This window comes from Blennius ocellaris (assembly GCF_963422515.1).
Source record: "Blennius ocellaris genome assembly, chromosome: 7".
Lineage (NCBI taxonomy): Eukaryota > Metazoa > Chordata > Actinopteri > Blenniiformes > Blenniidae > Blennius > Blennius ocellaris.
In genome coordinates, this window is record NC_137656.1 from 1,995,692 (window position 1) to 2,005,456 (window position 9,765).

General features: G+C 46.9%; 1 long non-coding RNA gene across 1 annotated transcript; it reads left to right on the top strand.

Annotated features, from left to right (window-relative positions):
- Window positions 1-3,795: 3,795 nt before the first annotated feature.
- LOC308132568 lies at window positions 3,796-8,923 on the top strand. Its single transcript, XR_013936705.1, has 3 exons — window positions 3,796-3,925; window positions 6,810-6,921; window positions 8,798-8,923. It is a non-coding gene; the product is annotated as an uncharacterized lncRNA (long non-coding RNA).
- The last annotated feature ends 842 nt before the right edge of the window (window positions 8,924-9,765 follow it).

A 9,765-nucleotide genomic window follows, 5' to 3' on the forward strand; every position in this document is an offset into this window, starting at 1 on the left:
AAACCGCCGCTAACTCTGGACCCGACAACCCCGACGAACCCTCTGCAGGTCGAGCTGCAGAAGCGTCCACATCGCCACCTACAGGCCTGGCATAGGAACTACATGGTTTTGAGAAGTTTTCACGGTGTCACGGTGGTGGGGAAAGTTTTTACGAATGGCAAAAGTAAGATTGTTTTGGCTTATGTGGACAAAACCCAAACTTTTAGCAGCTTTAAATAAAATAAAAAAGACAAAATAAGATGCGATGAGATGAGATCAAATAAAATAAGATAAAATTTAATTAAATTAGATTACATTAGATTAGATTAGATTAGATTAGATTAGATAAGATAAGATAAGATAAGATAAGATAAGATAAGATAAGATAAGATAAGATAAGATAAGATAAGATAAGATAAGATAAGATAAGATAAAATCGGATAAAATCAGATAAAATAAAATAAGATAAGATAAGATAAGATAAGATAAAATGAAACAAGACAAGACAAGACAAGACAAGACAAGACAAGACAAGACAAGACAAGACAAAATAAAATAAAATAAAATAAAATAAAATAAAATAAAACAAAACAAAACAAAACAAAACAAAACAAAACAAAACAAAACAAAACAAAACAAAACAAAATAAAATAAAATAAAATAAAATAAAATAAAATAAAATAAAATAAAATAAAATAAAATAAAATAAAATAAAATAAAATAAAATAAAATAAAATAAAATAAAATGTTATCTTATAAAATAGATAATCTGAATCAATTTTCATTATTAGGTGAAAAATAAGCATGTGTAATTTTTTTCTGAACCTGTTGAGACAGGCTGGTCCGTTCGATACACAACTTTACTCACGTTGAGCCGAAAGTTGGGAAAATATCAAACCCTTTCCACTTCAAAGTGGAGTAGATTAACTGGGGGAAGTTGTCCGAACGCTGGAAACGCTGCTGTTCTTCTCTGACAGTTTGGACACGGGGCTTTCAACTACATAAAGAATAGGAGATATCCCGGACAGAGACGCACAAACATGCTGCATTGATAATGCGCGTTGACGGCCGAACGCGTGATTTCGGGTTGAGCGGGAATCACGTGAACCTCGAATGTCGTGGCCGGCCGTCGCCCGTTAGATCTCATATTCTCACCGGGAACGTTTCCTCACCGCGTTTTGTTCCACTGACAGAGACAGACACCCAGGAAGATGTCTGGAGAAAACACACAAACAGCCTGTTCTCTCTCTCTCTCTCTCTCTCTCTCTCTCTGACACACACACACACATGCACACACACACACATACGCGCACCACGAACCTCCAGTGCAAACTTCAAAAGGTGCTTTGATCAGAAATCTGGCACCAGCTCTCTTGGATTCTCTCTCTTTTTTTTTTTTTTTTGGAGGTGTATTATGTCTTTTACGACTTTTTTTTATTTTTTTATTTTTTTTCTCCTCTTCTTCTGTTGGCTTACGAGCATCAGATCCGCGGAGCCGCGTAGGCCTCGTGTTTGTATTGTTGTGTTTTAAGGCTTTGCCATATGCCAGTCGGGCGCCATCCCGAGGAGTACACACACACACACACACACACACACACACACACACACACACACACACACACACACACACACACAGAGGATCAAAATGGTGTCAGAAAGGCAGCGGTGGAACGCTTCTCCGCTGCGGGTTTAATCACAGGAAGCCTAATTCTATTTCAACTAGATAAAATAAACAAGCGTTACATAAAGGAGGGAAAACGGCGAGCAATAATGTGATTTAAAAAAAAAAGATTACAAAGCTATTTCATGAGATGAACAAAGTGCTTCCAATGCAGCGAGGCCTCTCACACATATGCACTTCATACACACCCCCCCCACCCCCCCCCCCCCCCCTCCCCCGAGTCTAATCATCCACTATATGTTACGTGTCCCTTTATTGTCCAATAACGTCCAGATCAAGCTATTAGCCGAGGGAGGAACAGAAGCCGTGGGGTCGGGGGGGGGGGGGGGGGGGGGCGCGGGGGGGGCTTGCGGGTATATTATTCACATGAAAACACTGCATCACACGAACCATTTAATCTACCTGAGCTTCTCCCCAAAGGTATGAATTATGAAGGCATTTATGGGCGCCCCCATATACAGCCCGTGTTTATTCTCAATTTATGGCTGACAGAAGCGGGAGCAAGAAAGCCACTTTGAAACCCTTAAAAAGCCGGTGTTTTATTGCGCCACCGCAGCACCGCGCGGTTACAGTCGGACCACAAACGACTCCCCGCGGACCTTGCCTCCGCGAGCCATCCTCACATTCTTAATTTCTGAGGCATAATTCTTTTTGTGAAGCACTCAAGCCTCGGCGGAAAGAACACGTTTTTAAAGGTGATGAATTACCCTCATAAAGGTGGGTTTCTTTTCTCTTCTTTTCTTTTCTCTCTCTCTCTCTCTCTCTTTTTTTTTTTTTTTTTTGACCTCATCAAAAGCAGAGGATGAAAATCCAGTCCGAGGCATCGAATAAAGAGGAAACCCCCGGGATGTGGAGAGATGTGACGACCGGCTGGACGAACAAGAGGGGAAAAAAAAAAAATGTTTTGGGCACAGCAAAAAAAAAAAAAAAAAAGACGGTGCGGCAGAAGAAAAGAAGCTGCCAGACGAGGAGGCATCAAAGCTCCGGTTTTTTTTGTTTTTTTTAACAAGGAATGAACAGAAAAACAACTTTACACAAAAGTTTGTGGCGCGGCCGTATGAAGTCCACCGGAATGGAGCCGCGGTTCTGGTTGATTTATGACACCGTGCATTGAGAAAAAGTGGCTTAACTGAAAGGTTTGACCCCCCACCTGCATCGGGGGGGCGACAGTACATACGGACGGGGAGAAAAAGACAAAGACAAACAGAAAAATTGAATCGGTTTTAGGACATTTTTATCGTCTCATAGCAGGTTTTTGATGAGGCTGGATCAGATTGTGGTGGACAAATGTGCAGGGGACATGTCCAAGAAGCGCCAAATATGACATTTACTAACAAATATACAGGGGAAATAATTCAACCATTCCACCAGAGCAAAAATGTAAAAAAAAAATTTGAATATTGGATCACAGAATCTGCTGTGTCAGGGTGGGTCAGGTCTGTAAAATATATCCATATCAACCTTTGAATTTTTAATTTAAAATGCATTTCTTTGCTGCGATGCAGAGTAAAGGTGACGAAAAATATCTATATTTTCACAAAGCCAAGCAATTACTCTTAATCTCGACTTAATGAAACCTTCTGGTGCAAAATACAGTGAGATATCTTTTCCTATAGCTGTTGCATGATGGGACTTTTCACGGGTCTCAGTGTTTGTGTTTGTTACTCTTAAGAAATCAGTGTTTTCTGGAAAATGTTTAAGAGGTTCTTGGTGGTTTGGTGGGTCTCCAGGATTGTCTGCTGTCTCAAGACAATGCCACTGACTGTTGCAGTAATGTCTTTGTTGTTGCTCTGCCTCTTTAGCCTCATTGATACCCACTTGTGTATCTCGTGTTCTCAATCAACACAATCAATCTCAGCACTCAAATTTCCTCCGCCATTGAGAAAATCACCGGCGTCCCGATTGTGAAGCCTGTGACTGAGGGCCAACATTCAAATCCTGGCATTATGAGTCCATCCCCGCCTTTCACACCGAGCGGAACACATGTGAGTAGGTTTGTTTGTCGCCGGTGACTCGTCGCGGAGTTACATAACAGAACAGTAGGTGTAGAAGCTCTAAAAATACCCGTCAGACGTGGCGTTCGCTCCCGCTTGTGCGACTGTGCGCCGGGTTCAGCTGCTCTGGGCTTTCGTTGGGACGAACGTGCCTGCGAGGGGGCGTCTGAGGTCTTCGGTCCACGGATCGACTGTGTTTACTGGGACACTCTTTTCCGAGATTACCATAAAGATGGGGATCAGGACAGCACGGCGCGATAAAAGTTCCCGTGTAAGTGCGCGGAGAACAAAGAGTTTTCCACAGAAGGTAACGCGCGTTGCAGGGCTGTTGCAGTCGATTGCACTATATCAGTGGTTTTCTGTCAGAGATCCCGGGATTGCCACCAAGAAAGACTGAATCTATTCTCAGCCCTCACTTTTCAATACACGACGAGTCAGTGGTGTAGTCAAGGGTATATATGCAGGTATACGATGTGGTCCACCCTCTTCCGAATCCCCCATGACGCCCCCAATATCTCCAGCCATGACTGGAATTATGTCACGATGAGCAAATACTACGGAGGGGGTGTTCAGTGAATAGTCGTTTTTCACGCCACCGTTTCTGTTTCAATGCCACGTCGTTGAAAACGCCACTCAAAGGAATGTAAGTGGAGCTCAGACGAGTTTTCCGCCACACCTTCACGAATCTACTTCTCAGTCGGGATTCTTTCCAGCTGCATCTGACAACCGTAAAGCTGCTCCGTTAGCGGCGAGGCGATAAGTTCCGACGGGCACTTAAAAGTCGCAGGGGCCGATCCGACGATCTCGTAAATTTGTCACCGCCTCGTGCGACTGTGCGGCGTCAGGTGGAGTCGCTTGCAGGTACCGCGCATCGCATGGCCATAAATTTTTCATTACCTGCGTTTTCCTCCTCGGCGGAGCGGCGCAGTCGACTTGGTTGGAAGCGTTCGTCTTCCCCGCACCCAGGGGAGCGCTGTTTTGCTCCGCGATTCACTCACTTTCATAGATGACTTGGTTTGGTCCTCCTGGGGGAACGGGAGCACAGAGACACCCTTTGGAGGAAATCCCTGCTTTCCTCTCTGTGATTTAAGGCGAGCTGTGTGAAGATCAAAGCCTCAGTCCGCGGTCCCCCAAGTCTCCCACATTTAGGAGGGTGGGTGGGGGGGTTGGGGGGTTGGGGGGGTGTGGGTGAGTCAGGGGTGCTGGGAAATGGATGACCCACCCCCGGGGGGGGGGGGGGGGGGGGGGAGGGGGGGAGGGGGGGTGTCCACCAAAAAAAAAAAAAACAAGTGAATCGAGGCTCTCAAAAAACACACTGGAAGGTAAAGCGTACGTCAGGAATCTGTCATTTATCGTGTTGTTGCCGGATTGGGGAAAATGTGTCGGCTTCATACGGTGTGTGGCGGGAATCTGTCTTTCTGTGTGTGTGTGTGTGTGTGTGTGTGTGTGTGTATGTGTGTGTGTGTGTGTGTGTGTGTGCGCTCGGGGCAAGGTGTAGAAAGGTCAGTGAAGGATAACAAGTATTGAGAAGCATTGCTTTGTTTTTCACTTCATATAGGAGTTGATCATTAGTTGAAAACTGGAATTCATCAACCTCCAGCGTGTCCCCGGTGAGGAAGCCTGTGAAGTTCATCTTAATGAACACCCCCACCACCCCCACCCCCACCACCACCACCACCACCACCATCACCATCAGAATTTCCCCCCCCCAATCCCCACCTCCATCACTTTCACAGGGGTGGAGGAGTGGGAGGCACACACGTGCATGGCAGGAAGCGATGCAGCGTTGCTTATTGATTCCTGTGTTGCTTAACAATTCACCGAGTAGCCCAGAGTGCTGATCCCTCTTACCTTGATAGGTGTGTTAATACCATCTACATGGTGGTAACCCCTACCGCTCGTATGGAGCGCGCACACACATACCCAACCCCCCTCCTCCACCCTCTCTAAACCACCCCACCTCCCCCCCCCCCCCCCTTCTCTCCCAGGGAGCGCTGAGGGGGAGGACCAGCCTTGCTAATTAATAATTCACCCCAGGCCAGACTCCCTCCCTGGTGGCTCCACGTGATTACAGCGAGCAGCCAGGAGTCAAGGTTAGTAGTAATGATAGAGCGGGCCAACAACAATAACTAGCCCGGGATTGGCCTTCCCACTGGTGGAGAGGAAGGAGTCAGAGACGAGCGGAGAATGAAGCTTTCAGAGAGGGAGGTTTAAGGGGTGTGGGAGCGGGGAGGGGAGGAGGGGAGGAGGGGTGGGTGGTGGTGGTGGTGGTGGTGGTGGTTGTGAGGAGTGCTGCATAAGGCCCTTTGCAGGGGTTTTTTCAGATAGGGCCTTCTTAGAAGTATGGTGTAAAATTAATGCAGAGGTCTTGGAGAGTAAATATTGAATAAGTGCAGCTCAATGGAGTTGAAAATCAAAAGCACCTCCTCGGGAGCTGTTGGCCTCCGAAAAAACCGTGTGCTGGTGGTTTGCTGACCTCTGCATTAGCATTATTTTAACAGAGGAGATGGGAGGTATGTTGGGGAGCGCAGAGGAGGAGGTTGGAGAGTGAGGGGGTGGGGGGTGGGTGGGGGTGGGGGGGGGGTGGGGTAGCAGTTAACACTGTGAGAAGAGAGGAGCAAAGTCTGCAAGGCCATGGTCCTTTTACTCTGCCAGATCCTCGCCATGCACTCGCTGAGAACGGGAGGAGGAAGAGGAAGAGGAGGGCGGGTTACCGGCGGCCAGCAGCCATCAGGAGCGCCAAGGCCCGGGGCCCCGACGAGCAGACTGCCTGAGCAAAGCCTTGACTCTCTGCACCAACGCAGCCCACACTCTGGATGGGAGACTTGACCCAGACAGATTTTTGGCAGAGTTGTGGTTTTAGACGAAGAGAGCTTGGCCAACTTTTAACCCTGGACACGCAGCTTTTAACTCGGGATACCGGGCTGTTAAAGATCTCAAAGAGCATGTTGTTGCTGCTCACATTTCACAGCATCTGTCAGGATCGATTAGCAAACAAGTGCGTAAAGCGTGTATGTCCAGGAGGCAAGTTCTGCCTCCAAACCATCACAGTCATCCCCCGGGGCTTCGAGTCTTTCCGCTTCCCTGTGGTTGGTCGCATTTGGTATGGAACTGAAGTGCAATTCTAATTCAGAAGTTTTATCTTTTGTTTGCAGCGGTTTCAACGAGAAGTGAAGCTGGCCTTTTGCGGAGTAAGAGTTCAGGGCTCAGCGAGGAGAGACTTTGAAATTCAACACTTACCAGCTGCCAACGAATTCAAACTGGAAGGTAAGATGAGATAGATATCACGATAGAGCTCCCCGGAGGACGTCGCAGCAGGAGAGAGACTAATCGAAACCGGCGTCGATTGCACATTACAATACTCGAGAATTCTCTCGTTCGGATGTGATCCTGGAAAAACCGCTGTGAGAAAAAGCAGCTTCCCTCGAGTGGAGCACAAGTTAACTTATTCAAGTTCTAAAATCTGCGTGAAAGGAAAGGATGCTATCGTGTGGAATCGATCCAAACCGAGGCCCAGTTTAAATGACGTTTTCAAGCCAGAACGCGAGACCTTCGTTATGTCGTTGACGTCCGTTTACGCTACAACGGTGCCCGGAGCCACTGGAACCTTTTAGAAACGGCTCTCAGTGTGTTTGCGAGAAGAGAGTTTATTTAGATGACATCGTTTCAAGCCGACGTTAGACGGAACCAACTGAGAACTCGGGAAGATCGGGATGGTGCCGATGGTTGATCTCCGAGCCGATGTGTCCTGAAAAAAAAGCAGATTTTGAAACTGAAGCTTCCACTTTCTGACTCCGAAATGTCGCTGAGACTCTTCCCCAGGTCTGGACAAACAACAGCGTTCTCCACGATAAACATAATCAAAGCTCAATATGGTTCCAGAGTCAACAGTCTGGATCTATTTTCTGTAAAAGCCATTTTATTGTTCTGATTTCCACATTTAATTTTCGGAATTTTTCTTTAGTAAATGTGAGAATATTATATCAGCAGTCCATGTGACATGAAAATAAACTTTTTTTTTTAATTATTGTTTTGGCGCGTGTGGACAGGATCTGAGTAAATGACCTCAACACGTCATCACAAAATTACAACAAGACAGAATTATCCTAATAGAATTAGAATCGGTTGGTAGAGCCGTTGTGTCCCAATCGGAATGTTGCAGGTTCGATTCCCACCTCCACCTGTCCACATGTTGAAACGTCCTCGAACAGGACACTGAACCCCCCAAACCGCCCCCGTTGGAGCGATGGCGCCCGTGTGAATGTGTGAATACAGCTAAAAGGCGCTATATAAGTGAAGTCCATTAATCGTTCGCCAGGTAACTGAGTACTACCCCTCAGCAATGGGTGTAGTTGTCGTCTCCAAAACTTTGGCGAAATCCTCAAAACTTCCCAGCCGCTCCCTCGTTCCGGCGCCGCCGAGCCTGGGAGCGAGAACTCCGCAGACGGCGCGTCCTATTAGCGGTCGCGCTAAGCGCACCGCTCCACGTCCACCATCCTGACAGGGGAGAGTGTCGAGCAAATCATTTCAATTATCGGCGCGGCGGTTGGATTTGCACTATAAAGAGCAGCGTGCGCGGCGGTGAGTTTCATCAACGTGGAAGGTGGTCCTTCACCGGCGCCGGTCGTTTAACTGGCCCGCTCAGCGGCGGCCATGTTGGAATCCACCGGCGAGGGCGAGTTTCCTTCGAAAAAAAAAAAAAAACTGATGAAAGACAAGATATGCAAGAGTGTTTAAAATTTCATGTCAGATTTATAGACTTAGGCCTTTTCCTTTCATGTATTAATAAGCCCGGTGAAGATCTGAGCTGAGAGATTATGGACTGAAATCAGCCTAAATATGAATCAGCCGGCTGCCGTTAATGTGATCTGGGTCTCGGCTTTTCATCTTCCGAAGTGTCAGAGTGCAGAACGAGAGGGAGTCATTACCGGCGCCGGGGTCGACGAGGCCCCTGACGATTTCAAGCGAACCTCCGTCCCGTGACATTGGCCGGGCTGTTGGTTGTGATTGTTGTTGATTACATCGTGTAGGTCAGCGGGGGGGGGGGGCCGGAGGACACCGGGGGAGGGGAGGAGGCGACCTGATGGGAAAGTTCAGCAGTTACATTTGTTTTTTTTTGTGTGTGTTTTCTCTGTATTTACAGTGGGAGGGAAGGCTTTTGCTGAATGTGCACACTCGTTTTCAGCTCCAGGTACTCTGCCCGGCAACACCTGCGGCCTCCTGCCATTGGCCACCAGGACAACCGCCAGCATCCCCACGGCGCCGTCTGGTAATCACCACTCGACATAATAGAGAGGTTAAGCCACAATGAACACAAAATTAACACTTTGTCTTCAATTAAACACCTCGTTCTATTATAGATACATTAAAAAAAAAAAAAAAATTCCCCCCTCCTATTCTGACCGGAGTGTCTTTTCGTGATAATCTTATTAATTTTCCTGATTAGCTCATCTAGCGCTGAGCTCAGAGGTGCGAAAATAATATTAACAGGGAGTCTAATTCACTTGCAGATGCTTGTAATTGTTCACCGACGAAGCGTTTTTTTTCTGTCAGATCTGATATAAATATTCAATTTGATGTAAATCAAACTGTGATGATGTTAAAGCAAAGAGACATCGCCAATCAACCAATCAATCAATCAATCAGCCAAACTTTATTTGCACGGCGTCTCCGGTGCAGGTTGGTTTAAATCCAAAGAGCTTGACGGATGATTGACAAATGGAGGATGAAACGAGTCGGCGAGGAAACCAGAGTATCAAACACCAGACAGAGACACGCTGGCGTCGTCTCATTTCCCACCGGTGTTTTCCACTGTGGATCGTCTTCTTTCCTCCTCCTCTGACTCCTGCTTCCTTCTTTCCTCATACGCTTCCTCCTCTTCCTCTTGCTGCTTTGTTTTTAGTTTTTTAACGTTCATTTTGCCGTCTTCTCCTTCTCTCACATCTTGTACATTAGCATCCTCATGTTCCTGCCAACTTTACGTCTCTATTTCAATAAAGATCAGTACCACTCTGTGCTCAGTGGGCAGCGGTATTTGGACCGATGACTTTCTCGCTATGAGGATGGGAATTGGTAAGATTTGCACGAATACGATTGCATTTTTTTGATTCT